Genomic DNA, 26,163 nt, shown 5'->3' with positions numbered 1-26,163 from the left:
TTTTTTTTTTTTTTGTAGATGTTGTATTGGATTGAAAAAGTTTCCTCCTATTCTTAGTTTGCTAAAAGGTTTGATTATGGATGTTAAATTTTGTCAAATGCTTATTAAACAGAAGCCCAAAGCATGCTGAATTTATCCTTTCTGAGAGAAGCCAGCGTTACCCATTAACTTAGTTTTTGTCCAGTTTCGCAGAATCTCCCCAAAAGCAACTTCTCCTTCTTGCCCTGAGGCAGCACAGACAGAGCCAGTCTTTCTTCCTGCCTCGTCTCCTTCCTTCTCCCCCATGCTTTTCCAATGAAGGGTGTGGAGAGCAAGCACCCACGAGTAACAGGCTTCCTGCCTCTGTCAGCAGATCTCCAGACTGAGGATCTCAACATCTTCCTTAATCCGCATGTAGAGCTCAAATTTTATATGTTGCACCTGGATCTCGCCAAGTTGAAAAATGGAACCCAGATAAAGAATAAATGAAGCAAGAAGTGAGTAGGAAAAGCTGGTCATCCATGGCTGCACCTTCTCATTCTTGCTCTCAATACCATCACATCTCCTCTGCTTCAACACCCACAGCCTGCTTGCCCACACATACCCGACAACATACACATTTACTCCATTTTGGCCATCTGTTCAGAAATGTAAAAGTGAAATGCTTTAAACAGATTAGAAAAACTCGAAAATGCTTAATAAAAGTGCTTAGCTCCCTACCAGATGAATAGGACACCTTGTGAGAAAACTATGGCATGATATTGTTATTGTGTTCCTCATCATCACGACTTTGCACCTGCCCATCTGCTCAGGCAGTGCTGTTGACAGTTGGCAATGCATTTGGGTGCAATTTGAAAGAGTCACAACTTCCAAACAGCTTTCTCTCTTGCTTTCTGTGCATCATGGTGCCTTTTTGATTATTCCCATATATTCCAACAGCTTAAATGCCATCTTATTTCCTTTCCCACCTTGCCAAATTCTCACTTTTATCAATCTCCATTTACAAATGATATGTGAATAGATTTTATGACATATATAAATGAGAAGACACCGCAAGCAGTGCAGAGTTGGGGTTAAGACAACCGAGGGGAGAACTGTGCACCCTAATGGGCCCTGACTTGAGATCAGTGTAGCAGAGTTAACAGCAGTTCTTAGTGGGTGTAGGTGGGTTTAAATACAACCTCCATCAGAATATTATTCAGCCATAAAAAAGAATGAAATCTTGCCATTTGCAACAACATGGATCGAGCTAGAGAGTATATAATGCTAAGCTAAATTAGTCAGAGAAAGACAAATACCATATGGTCTCACTCATATGTGTAATTTAAGAAACAAAACAAGTGAGCAAAGGGAGAAAAAAAAAAAGAGAGAGGAGAGCTAAACCAAGAAACAGACTCTCAGCTATAGAGAACAAACATGGTTACCAGAGGGGAGGTGGGTGAGGAAATAGAGGATATAGGGGATAGGGATAAAAGAATACACTTATCATGGTGAAAATAAAGTAAAATAAAATGATGAAAAAATACAACCTCCATCAACCTCCATCACTGGTGGCTTTGTAACTGCGAGTCACATTAAATTAAAAGGAACAGGACTGGCCCCACAATTTGCAAGTCTCAGTGCAAAATGAAAATGCAGGGCCCCTTGTTCAAAAAACAGAAAAGGAGTACCACTAAAGATACTAAAATAGAACATTTTTTCCTTTCTTTGGTGGCTCTGAGTATGGGATACATCCTGGGTGAATATGGGCTCTTATAGACATCTAACAGACCCTCTCTGTGACTTGGTACCTGCGCACAGCCCCCTGGATGCCCAGATGCCCTTCCTGTAAGCTGTCAGCTAGATGCAGGGAAATTAGACCAGGCATCTCGCCTTCTCAGGGGCCTATTATCCAATCCATGGTAGACAAATAATCCCTAAAAAGAATTGCTGTCTCTTCCAAGAGACTGATTTAGTAACTGGATCAGGGGTGGGCAAGAAATTCTCCCCAGCACAGTCACCTGATGAATGCTCATGGGGCTGCCAGCCCAGGGTGGAGATGGTTGCTGCCATGCCCCCTCCCAAGAGGCCATGAGGCACATGCACTTGACCCACTCTTCATGCTAGGGGGTTGAAAGGCCTCAGTGGTTGCTATATGAAGGTGGAGAGGCTGGGCAGGGTCCTGGGGACTAGGGAGCAGGGGAGTGCATGGCTTAGAACCCATCAATGGGGAGACAGAGAGATGGTAGACAGCAGAAAGATGTTTGAGCTGAGTCTCTAAGACCCTGGTGTATGCTCCTTTGTCTCATTGGACTTGACTTACAAAATGAAAATTCAAAAATAAAATTATTAAAAATCTCAAAGCAATGCTGATCATTAAACCCTCATAACTCTTCTGACCATGAGGTCCTATACAACTGCTCTAGTGACATGCTCACGAAGCCAGCCCTTGGCATGATGCCTGAGGCAGAGTCAGGAGCCAATACATAGTATTGCCATTATTATTAGTAATATTATTATTAACTAGGTGGTCTATATGGAATAGAATATACATTACACATTTCAGGCAGAGTTATGGATGTGGATGTTGGTGTCCAGGAAAGCAACGATAAAAAGAAGTCTCGGTCCTAGAAGGATCGTGGCCCTCTGCTTCCCAGAGAGCTGTTTACTAATCCCAACACTGGGTGAATGGTCTCGCACTGACCCAGCAGCCAGTCAGCAAGGTCCCTGCAATTGTCTTAGTATGATTTGGAAATACCAAAGAAGCGACATATACTTTAGGTAGAGAAAAATGAGTTTTCCAAATTTGGCTGCTTAATTCAGTGCAACCTCTGCTCACTCTTGAAAAACAGTGATAAGGTAAAGAGGTCCAGTAATCATGAGATTGAGCAAAGCCTTTTTTGGTGTCCTCCTGTTCATATCTGCAGCATCATTTGGCATTGCTGGGCAAAGTAACTTTGAACTACTATAGAATGTTTAGAATGTTTAACAAACATATGTTTTGGTAACCACGTTGGCAGTGAGTGTCAATCAAACTTTTGCTGGAAACAAAGTGAGCCCAGGTGAGGTGCTAGCCATGTATCATCAAAGCCCCCAGACTCTGAAGGAGTCAGGCTTTCCCTAACGTGCAAGTGAGTTTTCACGCTTTCACATGCATCACCTAAGCAGCAGCACCCACTGTGAAAGCTGGTCCCTCCTTTCAGTGCCTACGAATGCACACCCGTTGTCATGAGTCTGCTAGGTATGTTTGCACAGGCTCCTTGAATGTTTGGCCTAGGATATAAAGTGAAGGCTATCACTCAGAAGGATGGTCTTCCCTATTGAGAAATCAGGCCACCATAAAAGGAACTGTCAGAGAAGTGAAACACCAAGCATCTCCCTTTGAAAATGTATAGGAAAGGTATCAAATGGGAGGGAAAGCCTGTTGATTTCCTACCCAATAATTCATTTAAAAATAATTTTCTGGCCTGTAACCTCCCTCTTTTTAGAGAGTTAACATTTCCATGGCCAAATTCAACTATAGTTCTCCCTTATGACTAAAGGAGGCCAAAAAAATCCGGTCTGCAAAACGGTGAGTGTAAAATGATGCACAAGTCATTCTGCAGTATCGATGCAGGCTGGCTGGGTCTGAGGACCAGAGTGGGTTCCACAGGACCAGCCAAGAGGGTTCTTGACTCCGTGCAGGATAGAAATCAAACACAAGTTGAGAGGAAGTGAGAGCAGAGTTGATTGAAGACCTGGAGAGAGTGCAAATCCAGACAGAGCATCTGAAAGACTCAGAAATGAAAGGAGAGTGAGCCTTGTCTTTGCTTGGGGCCTGGGGTTTTTATTGAGGATTGTGGTCCAGTGCATGTGTCTTCTCAGGCAGCCAGGAACAAAGAGTGTTTAGGTCTTCTCCATAAGTGACTTATGCCCTGGAGCCAGGGGTCTTGATGAGTCAGTAGTCTTGGAAAATGTTCATGATGACCCTGCCCAGTCATCATTCCTTAGATGTTATCGATTGTGCTGGGAGACTCCAAAGAAATTATTAACTCCTTCACCTTTATCAGGAGGACGGACAGTATCTGTTCTATAAGGTGTGCGCAAGGTGAGGGTGCAGGTCCTCACAAGAAAGGATGCAGGAAAAGGAGTGAAAACAATTTTTCATGGGGTCCCTTTAGTTTCCCTTTCTCAGGATCATGAGCTAAACAGTAGCGAACATCATAACTATAACCGAGCACAGTAGACAGTAGTAAACTAGCTTAGAGTAACTTACGGGAGAGTGTCATGAGCATGCTATGAAGGTGCACACACGAGTTGTGTCTTTCCACAGTGTGAGCTTTATTCAGTCATAAAGCAAAGTTAAATCACAATGATAAAGCAGGTTCAGGATTCCAGACTCAATGACATTTCACCGTGTGACTAAACTTGGCTTCTTACACAGCACACAGAGCAGGACAGAAGACAAGCCACACAACAAGACAACAGAAGGCGCAGGAAGTGAGCGAACCAAACTCGAAGTCAGTCTGTAGGCGCGCAGTTGAGATAAGGCCTCAGCCCGGTCGGGGTCAGCTCTCTACACTGCTTCTTCTATTCCAGCAGCAAAGGCTCTCGGTTCTGTTCAGAGATCCATCAGGCAGAGCCTTCAGCGGCAGCTGCCTTTTTTGAATGGTCAGACATAGACGGGTCAGGTCTGAAGAGTCTGACAATTTCCTGCGCAAATCCTTCCCTTTTTAAAGGGATTTCATCAGTTTTCGGTCTCTGTAGACCTCCTTTGGGTCTACTCAGTATCAGTTCTGGGGAGTCAGCTGACGTTGGTCTGGGCGAGATCTCCTAGTGGGGGTACTTAACTACTCTCATCATTGCTTGACACAGGCTCCCCTTGACATGAGAGACTCCATTTTGCTCTCTACATGAGAGCAAAGATATGAACACTCCAGTCTGTCTTTCGAGCACACACTCTTAACTACTAGGCCCAAGGTCAAATTCTATGATAGTAAAGACATTTCACTTCAAGATTAACCTAAAGTGTTTCTAAGTACAACCACTATGACATAGGAATTATGCTTTGCTGATCCTTTCACAACAGAATTTGTTATTTATACCTACTATATTACTCATCTAACAGTCACTTGCTATAAATTTAAGAAAATCACACACACAAAAAACTATATGGAGTTTCAAAAAGCGTAAGCCAGGCCATAGAAATGTTCCAGCAGTGGTGGCACCAGGAAGCACCTCCCCTCATCCCAGGAGCACCATTGGATGCTTTACTGGAGACAAAGGGCTTGGGGCCAGCCAGATCATTCTAATGGCTTTATTAAGAATAGATTGTAGGGGCACCTGGGTGGCTCAGTTGGTTAAGCATCTGACTCTTGATCTCGGCTCAGGTCATGATCTCAGGGTCCTCAGATCGAGCCCCATATTGGCTCCAAGCTGAGCGTGGAACCTGCTTAAGAAGCTCTCTCCCTCTCTCTGCCTCCCCGCCCCCAGTCCCCTGCCACTTGCATGGGTGCACTCTCTCTCTCAAAAAAAGAAGACTGTTGGGGCACCTGGGTGGCTCGGTTGTTAAGCGTCTGCCTTCGGCTCAGGTCATGATCCCAGGGTCCTGGGATCGAGCCCCACATCGGGCTCCCTGCTCAGTGGGAAGCCTGCGTCTCCCTCTCCCACTCCCCCTTCTTGTGTTCCCTCTCTCGCTGTGTCTCTCTCTGTCAAATAAATTAATTTAAAAAAAATAGATTGTAAAGAATGTGGTAGGGAAGACCTCTTAAGAAATTATTATAATAATCCAATAAAGAAATCATGCTTGCTTGGACCAAGGTGGCAACATTAGAGATGGTGAGAACTGACTGAATTCCAGATATATTTTTACTTTAAAGTATGGTTATTTGAAGGATTGAAGTGGAGTGTAAAAGTAAAGAGAAATACTGAATGACTCCCAGGTTTTTGACTTAAGCAATGAGAAGGCTGAAGTTACCACTGACTGAGGAGAGAACCATGGAAGGGGCAGGGTCTGGGAGGGACTCTGAGGAGCTCAGGTTGAATGCACTAACGCTGAGTTGCTTATTAGCCAACCCAATCAGGAGGTAAGTTAGGCAGTTTGATATGGGACTCTGGTGTCAGGGCAGAGGACCTGCCTGGAGATATAAATTTAGTAGTTTTTAGCATGTAGAAATATTGAAACTGTGAAAGTGCATAATATCATCACTGAAGTGAATAATAATTGAAAAATTTAGGCACTGCCCCTCAAAACTGATCCACAGATCAACATCAACATCACCTGAGATCTTAATAGATATACAAATTCTTGGGCCAGCCCATACCTACTGAATCAGAAACTTGGAGCGGGGGTGGGGGGGTCCTTCATAATGAGGTTTTTTTTTTTTTTTCCTTTTTACAAAACCTCCAGGTGGTTCTTTCGCCGCTAAATGTTGAAAAACAGTGGTTTAGAAATTATGGAGATAGGGGAAATCTGATCAGAACCAACTAGAAAGAAGGAGGAACACCAGAGCCTGTGGCATGTTGGAAACCAAGCCAGTAATGTGTCGTGTGCAAAAGAGAGCAACCTGTGGTGTCACGTGCTCCTGAACACCGTCCAGTGGACTGAACAATGTGAGGTCATTTGTGTTGTCTGAAGGTGAAGTAATTTTGATGGAATTATGGGTAGAAACAAGCCTGACTGGATGACTCTATGGTGTTAAGGGGTGAGGGTGGAGAGATTGCAGACCATAAAAAATAGGTCTTTGGAGGAGTTTCCCCTCAAAGATAAGGAAACAAAGGGACACTATCTAGAGAGGGGAAGTGGAGTTAAGAGCTTTTTTTTTGCTTTTTAAAGAAGGAAGCTGTAATAGTATATTTTTAAGTGTTGGAACCAATCTGGTACAGAGGCGGAAGATAGAGCTCCCCCTTCTCAGGTGAGAAGAGGATATTTGGAGGAGCAATGTCTCTTGAGGAGGTGGGGAAAATGGGATGAAGTGCCCGGTGAAGGGGTCAGCTTACCCAGGGCATGCATGCCTCCTCCACAGTGACCAGTGGGAGGGAGGGTTATGTGAGCCAGAAGGAGGTGGGGGGATGTGGTGATGAAAGTCTCAGAAATTCGATTCTGCTTGTTTCCTTTTGCTCGGTCACTTAGGAAGCAAGTTCATCAACTGAGGGTGAGGATGGTGGAGTTGTGTGCTATCTCAGAGAGCAGGAGAATGAAAGGACCAGGAGCAAATAGTACAAAGGGCCCACTGAGGCCATTCAGTTTTGATAGACTTAGGATCAAAGTGGTTATTTTTTTTTTCAAAGAAAGCTTTTGGAAAAAATTGAATCTGGTGCACTCAACGACATACATACACAGAGTTATACAAAGAAGAGAGAAGAACCATCAGAATGTTACTGTGGAAAAATTCTGACCGTTGGAAGCAAAAATGGGCTCTGAATTGTCACAGCAGGGGAAGAAAGGAAGGTCCCTGGCCCAATGAATGGCCTGAAAGGGGGCTTTTGAACATGTTCCCTAGATAGACAGCAGGTAGGAGAATGTCATGCCTGACAGCCACACCCTCTACAGGGGGAGGGATAGGATAGATTTGGGCAAAGGGGAGATCTTAGGTGTGTGTGTTGTGGGGCGTGAGGGTGGGTGTGAAGAGGGAGGTGGGGTTGCAGGCAGGGGTAATCCAGGTAAAGGAGGTCAGAAGTAGGTGGAGTTAGGGCAGTGGGGAATGGGGCATAACAGGAGGAGGTACGCATCGGGGACCTGGGGTCTGGAAGCAGACGCTTTTATCTGAGCCCTGGCTTCCCCATTCCTCCTGTGTGACTTTGGGCAAGTTACTCAATTTCTGAGTCTCATTTCCCTCCCCTATATATGGTACCGTGATACACGTAAACACCTAGCAGGGAGCATGGCATTTACTAAGTACTCAATAGAGGCTAATTACTGTTAAGGAGCAACAGCATTAAGAATGGACAAAAAGTGAAGGGAAGGAGAAGATATAAATACACTTTTGAATATAAAAAATATAGGGGGAAGTTGAAGGAAGGAAAAGAGGAAGAACAGAATTAATGTGAAGATGAAAAGTAAAATAGGGGACGAGAAGGAGAAAAGTTTTGGAGTAAATAAGGAGGAGGGCAAATGAATTCTGTAGAATGAAAATGCAAAACACATGAATAAGAAAACGGGGAATGAGGAAAATGCAAACATCATACACAACTTTATAATCATCTCATGAAACTATAACCCAGCCATACTTTTGATAAATACATGAGGAGTCTTAAGCATTCATGTCTGCTCAGAATGTGGTTTGACACTGTACATATTTAGATCTTTGAGTCATTGTGAATGTCCTGATCAAAACCTTGAATTTCAATAGGAAATCCTAGGCTTTAATTGGAGAATAGCTTTGGAATCCCAAGCTTACCACATCAGGCTCCAGTAAGTCACTTGAGAGCATATTTATACTGTTTTCTACTTCCAAAGGCCTTTCATGCCATTTTGCAGTCAATGATGGAAACACACTTTGTGTAGGATGAGGCCATTCCATATCCACATTAGACAGGTTCTGAGTCCCTTTCTAATGGGGAGAAGGTTTAGAAGAGTTATTCATTTCGTCCAGAGTTGTCCAGCAAAATCAGCCGTGCCACCAGATGTCGAATCATCCAGAGTCTGAAGGGCACAGTCCTGGCTCTTCTGGATTCCTCTAACAACCGAATGGGCAGCTTAGGGCTCTGCCCTGAAGGAGCCCTTGGGGGCCTCAGACTGAAGGCGTTTCCACCCTCAGCATTTTGGCTTCAATTACTTGTTAGCATCACCTATGGGCATTTGGAAACTTTCTAAAGCAAGTAATAATGCACAGAAATGTAGACAGGCGAGAAAGGTGTTCAACCTTTTTGAACCTATCTGAGCTTCATTTCCATTTTGAGCCCTCATTCCAGTGAGTGGCAAAACCCAAATCTCAGTCAGTTCAGGTTTCCTGTCCCCCTTCCCAGGGTTGTGTCCAAGTCACAGGTGGTTATAGTTCTGAGGCCCTGGGGGAGGGAGAAGTGAGTCTGTCATCTCTTCAGGTTGACATTCTCTGCAATATATGCTGTCCCCTCCAAACCCCTGATACCTAACCAAACAGTTCGCTGCTTAGCCATTTCCTGCCCCTGGACATATTTGGCTGTACTCCCACAATATTTGGAGGCCTAAGAAGATGGCGGGGCTACTCAAGGCCCTTCCTTATTTGCTTTGTGTTCCTGGGCTTTACAATGCCCATGTTCAGTGAGATTCTCAAACTCAGTTGGGATTTGACCAGTGGTGGGGAAGGGACCCTTGCAGTGACCCAGCTGGACTGGATCTTTCTTGCTTCAGTCTGGGTGGCTTTCCCTAGGGTGTGGGGGTAAGGAGTGGTACTGGAGGGAATGGGAAATAGCTCAAATTCCATATTGATCCAAATCTTCTGTTTATGTACTGGGCCTAAGCTTCTTGAAAGGGAGAAGCTGAGAGTCTGGCACCTTTGTTGTCCTTGCTTGGGCAGCAGCGTCCTGTCCCAGAGGCGATAGACACAAAGTGTGTGGGTGCCCACATGGTTGCAGAGGCGGGTAAATGTTGGGAGCCAGACATAACAACTCTTATCTTAAAATTAGCCTGCCATATGGGCATGTACCCCTCACTATCAAAATCATTTCTAAAATGATTTCACCCTGAATAATGAAAAACCAGTGCAATGCCCAGTATGCTATGGTGCTTGCATTTGAGTGACTGCTGGTTGATGGTAAGGGACCCAAATGTCCTGGGGCAGCAGGATGGTCTTGATGGCAAGAAACCCGAGGAAGGAGTGAAACATGTTCCTGTATGAGTCCTGGCATATTATTCAAAGCACATTTTCTAGTCCTGGGGAAATTTGCTCCTATGTTTCCACGTGATGGAGTCTACCTGGAGGCCCTATCTCACTTGGCAGCATACCACTCCAAAGAGGGCCTGCTTGAAAACCTCATTTTTCTTACAGCAGATGCTGGGTTTCAGTCCAGATGCCTTAGACATGTTTGCAGTGTATGCACGGTGCTGTGCCTGGAATGTAAATAGAGCCAAAAAGTGTTGGGAGAGTGTGCAGAAGCCCTGATTCCATGCCCAGCAATTTGAACATGTTTGTTTCCCTCTAAAAACTTGGCTGGCATTAGCAAGGCTACCAAAGTGGAGCATGTAAGGGGTTAAGACCTGTGTCTAGACTCCCCCCTAGTTTTCCCGGGGAAAATACTCCTGAGTATCTTGGTGGCACTCTTGCATCTCTAGGGTGGCTTTATTTAGAACAGCGATTTCAAACTTGCATCAGCATAACAGTCAGCTGGGGAGTTTATCAATAATGTAGCTTCCCAAGCCTCACTGTAAGATCTGGGCTGTGGCCGAGGAATCAGCATTTTTAGTAAGTGCCCCTACTACGTGATTCCAATAAAGGTGTCCCCAGACCACATGTTGAGAAGCACTGTGGTGGGGCCTCTTTGGTGGCCCTTTATGAGGCCAGTGGTAAGGACCCTCTGGGTTTCTGTCCAGCCACCAGGCTGTTGCCCTCCTATAATGAATTCCCAAGCTCCAGAGCCCTCCTATTGTCATTACTAAATAGCCAGCTGAATGCAGGTGCCTCCTAAGCACCTGTATACAGGTGCTGCCCTCTCCTTTCCTGCTAACAGGGAACAGCTCATTGGCAATTTTGAACAGCAGGTGTCCACAAGCCCTCTCAAAACAGGGGTCTGGAAGCTGATGTAAATAACAACAGGCAAGATGACTTCTGGGCTTGCTTTAGCAGCCTTGAGAATAGAATCACTGACTGGTCAGTCTCACTCAAGTTTGGAATTGCTTATAGGCCACTTTGCTGGATGTTGTTTCTCACTGTTAGGCCTCCCAAAGAAACTGCAACTTTTGGGGAAGAGGCCACAATATTATTTTTTCCTCCTAACCCCCCCATCCCCCCAGCATCTACTATATAAATGGTGCTCAATATAGAATGAGAGTTTTCAACTTACAGACGGGTTGCTTCCAAAGGTTCATTCTTAAGGCAGTTATTTGGATCTTGTTTCTCATTAGGACAATGTTATAAAAGGTAATTATGTTCCCAGAGCAGCTCCTAAATATCTATTTAACCAGCAATGTAGCTGAACTATAGTTCTAATAGTACCACAGAACCTAAAATCACCTATAATATTGCTTTTTATGGGAAAATCTGTTCCAGATTCCAATGGGACGTGCCAGGAACTCATTTTTCTGGCCACAGTTCTAGAATAAGACTTGATCCATTTGCAGTTAAGAGTCCCCTATACATGTACGCACAGCACACACTGGACTAGCTTTTCTGATGGGATTCCAAAGATGAGATGGCATGAATGCCTTTTGGGAGACCAGATGAGGAGGAAGGGCAGGGGTGCTCCTGTCAGAAATGCTTCCAGTTGGCCTGACCGAGCCAGGAGAAGGGACCTGGAAGAGGGGGGATTTCAGGGATATGGAGTTAGGGGGTCATCCCGATGGGATGGCTGAAGGAGTCCAGAGGGCACTGACTCCCTTGGCGGTGGTAGCAGAGGCCAGTGAGGGCTGTTTTGGCAGCCATGACAGTTGGGCACAGGCTGTGGTAGGGCTGGGTTCCAGCTTAAGCCTGTAGATGTGTTTGGGGAGGTGATGGTGTTTTGGTCACTTACTGCTAGGTACAAACTGCCCCAAAATGTAGTGGCTTAAAACAACCACCATTTTATTCCTCATAATTTTTTGCTATGAGCTTGCAGGTGGTCATCGTGTGGCTGCATTCAGCTGGCAGGGAGGCTGGGGTCTGGACTTGGCTGGAGACTGGGACTCTTGGACTCAGTGTCTCTCTTCGTGTAGTCCAGGTCTTTTCCTTCTCCATGTCCTCTACCCTGAATCTCCCCACATGGCTCCTTCAGCAGTGTAGCCAGACTTCTTATTTGGCAGTTGAGGATATTCAAGAAGCAAAAATAGAAACTTCCAGGCCTTTTAAAAACCAGTCAGGCCACTGGCACAGTTTCACTTCTGGTTAAAGTGGTTACGGGGCAGCCCAGAATCAAGGGAGGGGGTGACCCAAAGGCATCAATTCCAGGAGGTATGGTCTGCTGTGGGTTACTAAAGTAACTGACGACCATGGTTGGTGCCATTCCATACCTGGGAGAGCCTCCAAAACCAAGAGTATTTAGCTAGAGATCTCCATTACAACCACCACAACCATATTGCTGACATTCCTAGAAGAAGCCTCTAAATTATTTTTTTTACTTATCATTTCTTTTTTTGTACAAAAGATACATATCTGGCTGTAAAATCCATCCTGTCAGTTTTTTCTCACATCCCAGTCTTTTCATAGACACAGCTACCTACTTTATATAGGCAGTGTTCTCAGTCTTAATGTCACAATACCTTGGTAAATTTCAGTGGGTTTTGAGGTACACCCACAAAATAGTACAAAGCCCCCAAGTTTGCATATGATTTATTTTTAAACTGTCAACTAAAGCAGATTCAAGATTGGTCCTATAAAAATGTTCCTCTCAGATTCGTCTACTTACCTGCGGGGAAGAGAAAAAGGTGGGAGTTGGCATTGGTAGGCTGGTATTATATATATACAAGCGTACCTTGGAGATACTGTGGATTTGGTTCCAGACCACTGTAATAAAGCAAATATCGCAATAAAGTGAGTCAAATGAATTTTTTGGTTACCCAGTGCATATAAAAGTTATGTTTACACTCTACTGTAGTCTGTTGAGTGTGCAATAGCATTATGGTTAAAAAAACAATGTATATACTTAAAAAATACTTTATTGCTAAAAAATGCTAACCATCATCTGAACTTTCAGCAACCTGTAATTTTTTTGCTGGTGGAGGGTCTGGCCTCCATGTTGGTGGCTGCTAACTAATTAGAGTCGTGGTTGCTGAAGGCTGGGGTGACTGTGGCAATTTCTTAAATAAGACAAATAAGTTTCCTACATCAATGGACTCTTCCTTTCATGAATGGTTTCTCTGTAGTATGTGATGCTGTTTGATAGCATTTTACCCAAAGTAGAAATTCTTTAAAAATTGGAGTCAATCCTCTCAAATTCTGCCCTTGCTTTATCAACTAAGTTTATATGATATTCTAAATCCTCTGTTGTCATTTTAACATCTTCACAGCACCATCGGCAAGAATAGTTTCCATCTCGGGGCGCCTGGGTGGCTCAGTTGGTTAGGTGACTGCCTTCGGCTCAGGTCATGAGCCCGGAGTCCTGGGATCGAGTCCCGCATCGGGCTCCCTGCTCGGCGGGGAGTCTGCTTCTCCCTCTGACCCTCCTCCCTCTCATGCTCTCTGTCTCTCATTCTCTCTTTCTCAAATAAATAAATAAAATCTTTAAAAAAAAAAAAAAAGAATAGTTTCCATCTCAAAAAACTACTTTCTTTGCTTGTCCAAAAGAAACAAGTCCTTACCCATTCAAATTTGACCGTGAAATTGCAGCAATTCAGTCCCATCTTCAGACTCCACTTCAAATTCTAGTTCTCTTGACATTTCTACCACATCTGCAGTTACTTCCTCCACTGAAGTCTAGAACCCTTGAAAGTCCTCCATGAGGGCTGGGATCAACTTCTTCCCAACTCCTGTGCATGTTGCTCTTTTGACCTCTTCCCATTAATCACAAATGTTCTGAATGGCACCTAGAATGGTGAATCCTTTCCAGAAGATTGTCAATTGACTTTGCCCAGATCCATTAGAAGAATCACTACCTATGGCAGCTGTGGCCTTATGAAATGTAGTTCTTAAAAAATAAGACTTACCAGTTTAAGTTACTCCTTGATCCATGGGCTACAGAATGAATGTGGTGTTAGTAGTCATGAAAACAACATTCATCTTGTTGTACATCTCCATGAGAACTCTTGGGTGACCAGGTGCATTGTGAACAAGCAGGAATATTTTGAAAGGAATCTTTTTGTCTGAGTAGTAGGTCTCAACAGTGGGTTTAAAATATTCAGTAAACCATGTTATAAACAGATGTACTGTCATCCAGGCTTTGTTGTTCCATTTGTAAAGCATAGGCAGAGTAAATTTAGCATAATTCTTAAGGGCCCCAGGATTTTCAGAATGCTAAATGACCATTGGCTTCAACTTAAAGTCACCAGCTGCATTAGCCCCTAACAGGAGAGTCAGCCTGTCCTTAGAATCTTTGAAGCCAGGCATTGACTTCTCCTCTTTAGCTATGAAAGTCCTAGATGACATCTTCCAATAGAAAGCTGTTGAAAATTGAAAATCTGAAAAATTTGTTGTTTAGTGTACCCACGTTCATGGATTATCTGAGCTAGATCTTCTGGATAACTTCTGCAGTTTCTACATCAGCACTTGCTGCTTTACCTTGCACTTGTATGTTATGGAGATGGCGTCTTTCCTTAAACCTCATGAACCACCCTCTGCTAGCTTCAGACTTCTCTTCTGCAGCTTCCTCGCCTCTCTCAGCCTTCACAGAATTGAAGAGAGTGAGGCCCTTGCTCTGGATTAGGCTTCGGATTAAGGGAATGTTGTGGCTGGTTTGATCTTCTATCCAAACCACTAAAACTTTCTCCTTATCAGCAGTAAAGCTGTTTTACTTTATTATTTCTGTGTTCACTGGAGGAGCACTTTTCACTTCCTTCAAGAGCTCTTCCTTTGCGTTCATAGCTTGGCTGTTTGATGCCAGAGGCCTAGCTTTCAGCCTGTCTTGGCTTTTGACATGCCTTTCTCATTAAGTCTAATCATTTCTAGCTTTTGATTTAATATGAGAGACGTGTGACTCTTCCTTTCACTTGAACACTTAGAGGCCATTGTAGGGTTATCAACTGGCCTATTTCAATATTGTTGTGTCTCAGGGAATACGGAGGCCTAAGGAGAGGGAGAGAGATGGGGAAATGGCCAGTTGGTGGAACACTCAGAACACACACATTTATTAAGTTCACCATCTTTTATCGATGTGACTCGTGTTACCTCAATACAATTACAATAGTAACATCACAGATCACAGATCACTGTAACAAATATCATAGTAATAGTAATAAAAAAGTTTGAAATATTGTGGGAATTACCAAAATGGGTTGCAGAGACATGAAGTGAGGAAATGCTATTATAAAAATGGTGCTGATAGACTTACCAATGAGAGGAAAAAGCATCGAGAATCACGCATGGGAGGGTTATAATAAGCGAGGCCTGGAAGGGGCACTTACCATGTCTGCCTAAAATTCACTGGTCAAGAACAGATCCCACAGACACATTAACTTAGCATATCTACCTGTGTGCCCAGGAGGAAGGAGAAGGAGGTCTAGTGGCCAGCTAGGCAGTCTCTCTCACACTCTTATAAAGGGGAGCAGAGAAGAATTACATTTACTATAATATGGTCTCTAAGAGTAATGTTCTCCCACCAACTGGTATGATACAACTGAATGTTCTAGCTGGGGCATTAGCTCATTCATCTGTCTTGTCACTGTGCTGTTCCTGCAGGTGGGGAGCTGAGAAGGATGGCAGAGACTGCAAGCCAGGCAGGACCTAGAGGCCAGCTGTGGGTTACCAGCTCTTACTGAATATACTTGGGAAAGGTTGCATTCTCCGAGCTAAAACCTTCACATCCAAAAATATCACATCAAGGAATGCAATTACGTGCTTTAGCTAACAAAGGACATGGATGTTTTCTCTATCTTGTATCTTTTGAATGAACCCATCTAGAACTTCCTGGATAGTTTGGTTCAAATTTCTAATGTGGGCACACATTTCTTGTTCTGGATATATTTTTTAGAACTTAGTTATATTGCTTGGAAATGTTAATTGAGAAATCCTACCACTGACATTCCTCTATTTAACACATTTAGGGAAGATCATCAAGGGTGACACAATCACTCGTGGGAGGTCTTTAATGGACTAGAAGATGGAGGACTGTTTCCTTTGGGAAAATAAAGGCAGAAGGAATATAATCCCACAAAAATAATCTGGAAGTATCTTGATCAGTGTCCCCTTCTCATCACGGCTCAGGAGAAACAGCCTTCTCCCTACTTCCTTAATTTGCCTTAAAAAACAAGGTAAGTTCTGAGAGTCAGAAGCCCCCAAAGTCTCACAAACCACAGAATTCTAAAAGATTCCTAAAATGTTAAACCATTTTTAAAAATACTCAAGCCTTTGAAATAATTGAGGGATGATGGATGCCCAGCATGGTGCCGGAAGGTGTGACTCATGCACTAGCTCACTAGGGTCATGGCTGAATGGAGAGGCCAGAGCAGTCTCACTGGTAACTTGGGGGTTTTCACATTTTGGCTTTTTGAAAATTTATTTTTCGTTTTGGGCATTTATCATTTGCCCAAAACGAAAAAGTTTAAAGCATAATTTACAACTGTGTAAAAATATTACATGAAAACATCATTGTAAACTCGTGTTCTTTTGAAGCTATGCTGTGTAAATCCTTAGTGGCAAGGAAGTCAGACCTCAGTCATTCTGGATAAGCAATCTTGTGTAATATTTGGAAGTGAACAGTGCAACGGAGAGTGTAAGCCTTCAGATTTCTCAAAGGAGGGAAAGGAGACAGCTCGTGTGCACCCACATTACTCACATGAAGGAGCATGTACATGCCCCAGGAGAGGGAGGGTTTCACGTTTGACCAGGATGTTGGCTCTTAACCCCAGCTGCACTTTGAAATAACCTAGGGGGGCTTTTAAAGATTGCCAGTGACTGTGGCCTCCCTGAACCAATTAAATTTGAATCTCTGGGATGATATTTTCTTAAAGCTCTGAGAGAGCCACTAGCCTGGGAAATTGTCTCACTTGCCTCCCTTTGCTCACTTCATCTATAGATGAGAGTGGAAGGAGGGAAATGCTCCAAATAAGACAAGGAGGGCACCCTGGGGAGTCTTGCTGGGTAGAGAAGGCAGAGTGGGAAAGTGCCACTGACTTCTTCCAGTCCTCCAGCCAGGAGCACCTCTGCCTAACCTGAGCTGTGCACAGGTTCTGCTAACTCATGTGGTCCTCTCGCCTTCTCCTTTTTTTATCACGAGGGTCCCAAAGTCCTCAACTGCTGGGAATTCAGAGTCCATTTTCATTTTGTCTCTCCCAGTCAGCTGTAGTCATGGGGTCACAGCCTACCTCCTGTCAGCATGGTTATCAAGCTGGAATCACTGGCTCCAGCCCCAGAGTTTCTCTGTTGCCTTTATGCTCACTGGCGTTCATCCATTTATTTATTCCCCAAATCTTCACTTGCTTATGCTAGGCACTGGCAACTTATTTGGTACTTCGCCTGGGCTGGGTAGAGAAGTAATCGCCTTTAAGATTCCACAGTGGAGCACTGATGTTATGGTGCCACCTCTCTTCTGAACCTTGGTGACAGTTGCCATTGTCAGAGTCTGGCTCCTAGGGTGCAGGCTGCTGATGGGCTGTGACCAGCTCACCCAACACATCCATGCCCAAGAAGTGGAGTCTGTACAATGTTCCTAGCAACCAATACCCTGTATCAGGCTCATACCAATCAGTACTACCCAGGCATTAGAATCTTTATGGGCTAAAATAATAGCTACAAAGCTCCCCTTAATGCTGACCCTTTCTTCTGGGCCATGATTTCAAAGGAAAACATTATTTTCTATAATTTCTCGTCATTGAGCCTCTCCAGTGAACCACGCAGACTGGCTTTTTCTCTACCATTTCTGGTGCTCATGAGGTCTCCATGCAAAAGACACATAAATAAATGAGAGTAAATTTTGTAGTCTATCAGAGGAAGAACAGCTTAAAATGCTATCTTTGAATGTGCCCTAGGTAGGTTATTTTATGATTGCAACAGATACGTGCCTTTAAAAGTTTACAAGCCAAATTTGTCCCAACCTTATTTTATGTGAGAAATTTCAAGCTTCAGTGGGATCATTAGACAAATAATTGTTTGACCAAGGTAAATTGGGCCCTAACTATATGAGTAGGTGGGATTCTTAGCCTAAAACCAGGGAAAGTCAGGCTAGTCCTACCTTCAAGATGAAGAAATGTTTATCTCATGATAAAACTTCAGCATTGACACCTGCACATCAGAGCATATGGCTTGCTTTGCTTTCCAACATAAGGACCAGTCTCCAGGTTCTGCCTAAGGATCAGCAAAAAACAATGAGTTCTCAAGAGCAAGTGTCTCTGAATCATACTAACCATCCATTCCTCCAGGCCCTCTGAGCTTTCTCTGTATGTCAAGATAAATCTCTAGAAAGTTATGGGTCTGGACCACATTAGCTAAACTCCCCAAAGAAATATCTTCACTGAGTTATGATTTAATAAACAGCCTGCCCTCAGTGTTTATTGCAGGTCAGTGTAAGAAGTGGCTATAAGAAAATCATTTCTACATCTTCTGTAAGCCACTTTTAGTCTATATTGTCATTTATATAAAAATCAATTCAACAGAAAGCTCCAAGAATTTATTGTCAGGAGAAAACCAGTCCATAAGCTTCTTTGATCACTGAAAACTATAAAACTCAGCATCTCTCCTTTTCATCTGATTGCTTTAAGGCTTAGAGCTTAACTTGGTGCTCACGTTTGGCAACTCCCTTTAGCTGAGGTCTCTGATGTGTTCTTCCTTCTCCCTTCTAATCTCTAGCCTTTGACATATTTTTGATCCTTATTTTAATGTGTCTTCTTGTGTAAATCGATAATTTTAGAAGTGGGCTGAGGCATCTTCATTCACTGCCTGATCTTCCTGATTCTTGGGCTCAGGTAGCTCTCATCTCCCCCAAAGGAAGGTCCCAAGGGAGTAAGATGGAAATGGTGTATTTTTTGATACAGTATACAGGGGAACCTCCCATAGGAATCCAAGCCCAAATAGGCTGTGGTGGGGAGTACTCAGCATCTTGGGAAAATTGCTGTCGGAATAGAGAGGGTGAGAACCGAAGAGACCAATGTGGTAAGAAATGGGAATCCTGAAGACGAATTTGTAGTCGGATGTCTGTTAAAACCATCTGCTCTGACTTAGAATATATAGACTACACATCTTTTTATTTTATGAAAATGACATTTGCTGAAATGTCCACATATTTTAAAGTCACCAAAGCACTACTTGTTATTGGTGCATTATTTTTCCTTTCCTTCTCATCAACAAATCAAAAATAAGAGGCTGAGCTATGAATACTGCTCTCAGAGTGTGCTGCCAGGCCAATAGGTTTTGAATAGTCCCAAATGGTCCTCTGCACTGGGATCCACTGAGCACATGTCTAATTTCATCTGTATTTCTAATTCACATAGCCTTTTCTTCAGGGGTGCTGACTGCTAGAAGTGTGTTTTATTCGTGGTCAGAAAGATAGGTCTTGTGTAGATGTTCTATCTCTGAAGTACCCACAAATAGAATGGAGCGGGATAAAAGAAAGAACAACCGGAAAGATAATTGCAGAATTTGGGGCAACTTAACAAGGCAGAAGTTAGGTTACCCTGGGGCAAAGGCAGACATTTACAAGTGGGAATTTAACTTGAAGGGAATGCTGAATTTGATGAGAAGTGGGGAGTAGAGAAGAGCCGAGAAAGGCAAGAGCTTTGGAAACCGAGAGCAGAAGTGGGGGTTTGGGGACCTGCAGACAACAGGCTGAAAGTGGGGAGAGAAGTAATTACCAAAAGAAAAGAGTTGCTGAATAGAAATACTCATTAAAAACAACAACAAAGATCAATACACATAACCCAGACAGGTGAGACCAAGAAAATGATCCCCAAAAGAATGAGCAAGTAGGTGTGTAGATACTGGGACACTTCTTTAAAACTGAATCAGTAAAACTTACCTTGCCAAGTTGTAAAACTGCTTGAATTGTGTGGGTTCCGACTTGGGACTTGAATCCAGGTTTCTGTAGAGACACCACAGGACCCTCAGGTTGAAAGAAAACAGGATTATTAATGGAGATCAAGAGTATTTTTGAACATCGGGGGCGCCTGGGTGATTCAGTCAGTTAAGTATCTGACTCTTGATTTTGGCTCAGGTCATGATCTCAGGATCCTGAGATCAAGCTCTGCGTCGGGCTCTGCGCAGGGTGTGGAGCCTGCTTAAGATTTTCTTTCTCCCTCTGTCCCCCTCCCCTGCTCACACACACTCTTAAAAAAAAAAAAAAGTATTTTTGAACATCAAATGGCTCTTACAAAATGGCATTTTGATTAGTTAAGTATAAGTGAATCAGAAACACATGGATAAAATTTCTCCTGAAGCACATAGATGTTCTTAAAGAATTAAGAATTGAAAGTGCTGACACAATACATTTGGGTATCTAGTGAATGAATGAGATAGTAAATAGAACTTGAGATATTCTGTTCAACCCAAACCACTAATGGGGTATTGTAAGTATACTTGGTCATTTTCATGGTAAGAATCTTATCCTTCCTATGTCTATGTTTTGTTAACTTTTCTTTAGCAAATGACTCTAACATCAGCCTGTAAAGTTTCTAAAAATCTCTTCAAAGGTGTCTTCTGAAACTATTATTTTTCTTTTTAAAAAATTAATTATTTCATAATCTCTACAACCAGTGTGGGGCTCGAACTCATGACCCTGAGATCAAGAGTTGGATGCTCTTCCAACTTAGCCAGCCAGGCGCCCCTGAAAAAAAAAATTTTTTTTTTTTAAAGATTTTATTTATTTATTTGAGAGAGAGAATGAGATAGAGAGCGTGAGAGGGGGGAGGGTCAGAGAGAGGCAGACTCCCTGCTGAGCAGGGAGCCCGACGTGGGACTTGATCCCGGGACTCCAGGATCATGACCTGAGCCGAAGGCAGTCGCTTAACCAACTGAGCCACCCAGGTGCCCAAAAAATTATTTCTTAATCTGAGATTAGATCAGGGGCATTGTCTTAATCTGTGCCCAGTTTAAACCCTAGCAAAATGTGTAGCTTTTCTTTTATCTCTTGGCAACAGTACCAGTAATGAAGTGTGCTTGTCCCATCCTTCTGTGATAGATTAATTATGTGAATGGCTTTTAGTCATGCCTCTGGTGGCAGAGGGAGAGATGGCCAGGACCCAAGGGCCTCAAATCTTAGCCGGTTCCTTACTGTTGTTTCTCTAGGGAGGGATGCTAAGACATGAACGTTGTTTGTTTGCCTAAGAGCTCTGTCCCCAAATATGAAATCCTGGTTATTTGGGCAGAACCATGGACATATGAACACCAAGCTTGTCTTCTTTTTCTAGACATCAAGGCTGAAAGGAAAACAACCCTCTTTACCCTAGTTTCCTAGACCAGCACCATCCAATAGAAATATAATGTGAGTTACAAATGTGAGCCTCATTATATATGAAGCTTTGTTTCCTAGTAGCAGGTGAAATTCATTTTAATATATTTTACTTCACCCACTATATCTAAAATATTACCATTTCAGCATTTTATCAATAATAAGCATTTATTAATAGGATATTTTACATTTTAAAATTTGTATTAAGTCTTTGAAATCCTGTGTGTATTTTCCACTTAGAGCCCCACATTTTAATTGCTTACTGGCTACTTGTAGCTGGTGGCTAGATCATATTAGAACAGTTCTGGACCTGTATTTTAATACTGGCTTTGAAGTTATGTCACTGATGATGAGAGAAAGAATAAGAAGTTGAATGAAATGTTGTGAAGAAGCTAAGGGAAAAGGGATCTCATTCCTGAAAGAAATGTTTCTCAGTGTTTTTATGAACTTGCTGTGTCAAAAGCACATGGGATACATTTCATCAATAAAATTGTAGGATCCGAGGTTTGACCTTAAATCTACCCAATCAGAACCTCTCATGTTGGGACCTGGGAATCTTTCTTTCTTTCTTTCTTTTCTTTCTTTCAAGATTTTATTTATTTGACAGAGAGACACCGCGAGAGAGGGAACACAAGCAGGGGGAGTGGGAGAGGGAGAAGCAGGCTTCCCGCCGAGCAAGGAGCCCGATGTGGGGCTCGATCCCAGGACCCCGGGATCATGACCCGAGCCGAAGGCAGACGCTTAATGACTAAGCCACCCAGGCACCCCAGGAATCTACATTATTGAAACTTCTGGGATCATCCCTTTGCACGCTTACTGCTCTGGTGCCCACAAGACAAGTCCTACATGTGAGCCGCTTGTCCTCACAGAGCAGCTGTATTTTCTTTGTCCCTAATGTGTTTTTTCATTTTTGAGCCATTGTTTTAAAACGAGGATAACAGACACACATATACAGTTTTGCGTTCTCTCGAAAACTCAGAAAATCTATAAACGGAAACTTGCATTTCCACATGGCAACAACTGGCTATCGGTGAGACGTGGACATTCTCTAGACAGGGTAAGGGCTGACCAGTTTGGGACTGTCCCAGCCTGGCTCATTTAATTCCTCTATGTTACATGCTAGCCCCATCAACTTCTTTAAAAGATTTATTTTTAAAATTGTACAGTAATTTGGGATTTATAAAGAAATTGCAACGACTGCTCAGAGATTTCCCGTAAACTCTTCACTCGGCTCCCCTGGTGTAACATCTTCCATCACTGTGGTGCATTCGTCAAAACCAAGACCAATGTTAACACCAATGTTAACACTGGTGTATGACTGTTTATTGGACTGCAGGCTTTATTCACATTTCACCATTTCATCCACTAATGTCCTTCTTTCTGTTCCAGGATCCAATCTGTGATTCCACATGGCATTTAGCTCTTTAGCCTTTGGAGCTTATCATCCCATGTCTAGCAAGACCTCAGCTGTCCACTGCATGCATCCTCTTTCTCTTGGATCTTCCCAAAGTCCTGTCAGCCCTCCAGGGCCAGGGGACTCCTTCCAAGTGCAGCAACCCCAGACACGCTTTACTTGCACCCACTGCCCTGCCTGGACAGTAACGGCTACATCTGTAAATTGAACAAGCTCCACCCATCCCCTGTAGAAAGAACTCTTCATTGCAGGGGTCTTTTAGGCACACCTGCGCTCACTAATAGCAATGCCAGTAGCACCTTCTTCTCGGAAGGAGGACAGCACTGTGATTTATCTATGAAGTTATTATACGACATAGTGTTCGGTGGGACACGAGGTGCTGGGTTTGTGGCCACACAACTTTGTATGCATGTACTTTTTCCAAGGAGCTCCCTAACCCAGTGCCTTTCTCATGTATGGGAAGCCTTAACTACATTACATCTGAATCTTCCATCCTAAGTAGTGAAATTTAGACATACAGAACTTCGACTTTGCTTTCTGGCTCTGCTTAACATGTAAATTTTCTTTCAGTCCAATAGGAGTAAACCTCTTGAGAAAGTGTTTTTATTTCTCGGCCAACCTTTCCTTGAGCAGAATTCCAATTGTGCAGGGCCTGAAACCACTAACTAGCGTATATGCTGATTTGCCTTAACTGCAAGAACAAATCCAATTAACAAATCCACAAGGAATCGGGCTGGAACTGAGCCGTTCTTCCAGGTGGAAACATCTTTCTGTTAGACATGCTGCTTGTACTGTTCACCCCCAGTCCTCCAGTTGTCCCCATAATCCATGGCCTGACTGGGGGAGTTTGGAGTCTAATAAATTCATCTTCACAAACTCCTGGGGGTTGATGGCTAACACTTTCAATGACTTGTCTTTCTAATATTTATCATTTCCAGCGCTGTCTCCCTCTGATTCTGACACGAGAAATAATTCAATAAACACCTGAAAGCAAAACTTCTTCACACACAGTGAAGTCCTGGAAAGGAAGCCAGTTAAGATCACATAAAAGCCAAGGTCCAAACAAACCAAAATAACTAGGGCTAGCAGTGGGTTGGTTAGGGCTACTGTGATTGCACCATAAAGTGTTTTCTACCTTAAGCACCTCTCTAGTGCAAATGCAGAGCCATGCAGCTTCCTTGATTACGATCAGGAAGTTTAACTACTATGTTTGGTTGTATCTCAAAGGAGATAAGAAGGCATACACTGTTTATAGACACTATGCTTCCTTTTAAAAGCATCACTTCCCTTCCCTTCCGATTAACTATTTGGTACTTGATCTTCCCGGAAAAGTCTTTGGAGCTTATCATCCCATGTCTAGCATGGTCTTCATTCCTAAGGGGCGTTAAGTAAATTTCCTAAGCATACACCTTCCTAAGCAACAGTCTGGAAATAAAAACAAAACAAAACAAAACAAAAACTAGTTTTGTCTCAAGACTTCTCAGACTCTTCTGTCTTGGTGCCTTTCACCATTTCATCTTGTGAGCCAGGTGCTACTGGCTCTTATGATTTCTCACTTCTTTCTGGCAAAATGCTTCACTTTGGGGGACATTTAAAGGTGTTACCCCCTCTAGGGCTATTTGAACCTTACTGGAATTCAAAGCATCAAACTGAAGTTCCAACAGTGGAATTCATAGCAAGCCTGACTCTCCCTGTGTGTTTAGAGTTTGGGGACAGTAGATAGAGCCCGCTCTTTAGCCCAAGGACTTAGGATAATTCTAGCTGAGTGCAGACATGCTTATTGTGAATCTTACAGAACGGGATTGTGGGGACCTCTATTTCCAAAGTCAGGGTCAGTGATGAGTCCTGATCAGTGGGCTTCTTAAATTTCTGAAATCCGTTAGATCAAAGAAAATTAATTATCCAAGGAGTTTGTTGCTTTCGAGTTAGCGTTTACCTTTGTTTTATTTTTACTAGCTGGATGGTATCATTGCTAAATTGCTAAATAAAATTTTAAAAATCATTGTTTTAATTCTCTGCTAGAATGAAAAGTTAATGCTTCTACCCTGAGTCTAAAATAATACTTCCTAAATCAAACAATAAGACCTTGTTGAAATTAAAAGAGAAGGAAAGTGCCAGAACTTCAATATATTTTGCTCTCATATAAACTCATAGTTAGAGGAATTTCTGTGTCTGCCTAGCACCCTTGCCCTAAGGATTTCCCATGGGTCCTCATTTTCCCAAGACCTCCTAGCACCTGAGGTCCCATTTATCTCTCTTCCTCGCAGCAGTGTCTTAGGGACCCTGGGGGAAGGAGTAGTGCCCTGCATTTAGTCTCCAGAAGCTAGTTGCCCTCATGTGGTTTGCATGTGTGCATAATGACATGCTCGGGGTATGTCAGCCAGGACCATCTGGGGCGCCTGGAGCAGTGTCTGGGAGCCTGTGACAACTCAATCTCAGGCCAGAGGATGGGGAAATGTATTGGATGATTACAATTACCTTTTAGGCAGAGTGCCTCTCTGGCATTAGGATGTCCACATCTGCTAAACCCATTAAAGTCCCTGTCCTCGTGAGTATTACAATAAGAATAGCCATCAATCTGGCTAAATCATAGCTCCTTCCTGGCCACTATTCTCTGGTCTGATCCAGTCTGTGCTGAACAAACATGTTGGGTGTGTCAATCTCTCGTTGGGGGTCCTGGCCAGCCTTATACCTGCTTATGTTGGTAAAGTCGAAACAGGCCACTCGGTACTGAACTGACATCCCTGAAAAGTCCGAAGCCTGGTATCGATCTGGTGGCTTATTGCTGGGGGAAGGACATGTGTTCTAAATTCAACACATCTGGCCCCTAGTAATTAATGTCAGTGCTTCTCAATCTTTAGAATATGTACGAATTACCTGAAGAGTTAGAGCACCATTCTTGAGCCCCAACCCCATGAATTCAGATTCAGTAAGTCTGGGGATGTGCCTGGGAATTTGGTGACCACACTGAGTAGCAGTGTTTTCTCTGCTTACAACAGAAAGTGTGGCCTTCACCCCACCAGCATTGTCATCACCTGGGAGCCTGTTAGAAATACAAGTTCTACGGCTCCCACCAGGCCCACTAAATCTGACTTTATATTTAGCAAGGGCATTCTTTTCACCTTAAAGTCTGATATGCACTGGTCTTTACCATTCATTTAGTGCTGAATACAGAGTGGCAGATCATGGACTGGGAAAGATCCTTAGGAATTCAGATGCTCTGAGTCCTTGCCTTCAGAAGGGTAAGTTATTCATTCTATGTTGCTTTGCATGATCACATTTCTATGGATATCTGTATCTTTCACCAAGATTTTAATAACTTCAAAAGGCAGTGGCCAGGTCTTAAAATCTTTGTACAGAATATTCGGCATATAGTAGGCACGCGTTGACCATTGTTGATCAGTTGGTTGATGGTGAGAATAGTGGGAAGGCACTTCATAAAATGAAGGCAAGGTCTCCGTTCCATTCATAAAGAGACGTGTGTCACTGGTTGTGTTCTGTGTATAGTTTTTCATGCAGATTTACAGACCAGGAAGCTGAAGAACCATCGCACATTTGCAGTGTCTGAACTCTCGCCAGCGTACTCTCGGTGTGTTGCTGCTTGCATTTATGGGGGAGATATCTTCAGTAAATAATCTCACAACACAGTGAGATAAGCAGTGAAAACTGTAAAC

At 43.2% G+C, this 26,163-nt stretch overlaps 1 long non-coding RNA gene across 1 annotated transcript in view; it reads left to right on the top strand.

Moving 5' to 3' along the window:
- Nucleotides 1–25,806, top strand: part of LOC145722681 (uncharacterized) — a 191,750-nt gene extending 165,944 nt beyond the window's left edge. The window contains exons 5-6 of the long non-coding RNA XR_014147126.1: nucleotides 15,743–15,949; nucleotides 25,652–25,806. This is a non-coding gene — a long non-coding RNA (uncharacterized LOC145722681). The remainder of the gene's footprint in view (nucleotides 1–15,742; nucleotides 15,950–25,651) is intronic.
- Nucleotides 25,807–26,163: the final 357 nt, after the last annotated feature.

The sequence above is a fragment of the Leptonychotes weddellii genome, chromosome 7 (assembly GCF_054177405.1).
Source record: "Leptonychotes weddellii isolate Sample4059 chromosome 7, ASM5417740v2, whole genome shotgun sequence".
In the NCBI taxonomy this organism is placed as follows: domain Eukaryota; kingdom Metazoa; phylum Chordata; class Mammalia; order Carnivora; family Phocidae; genus Leptonychotes; species Leptonychotes weddellii.
The sequence above is the reverse complement of the archived record's forward strand: the minus strand, read 5'-3'. Positions and strand labels throughout refer to the sequence as shown.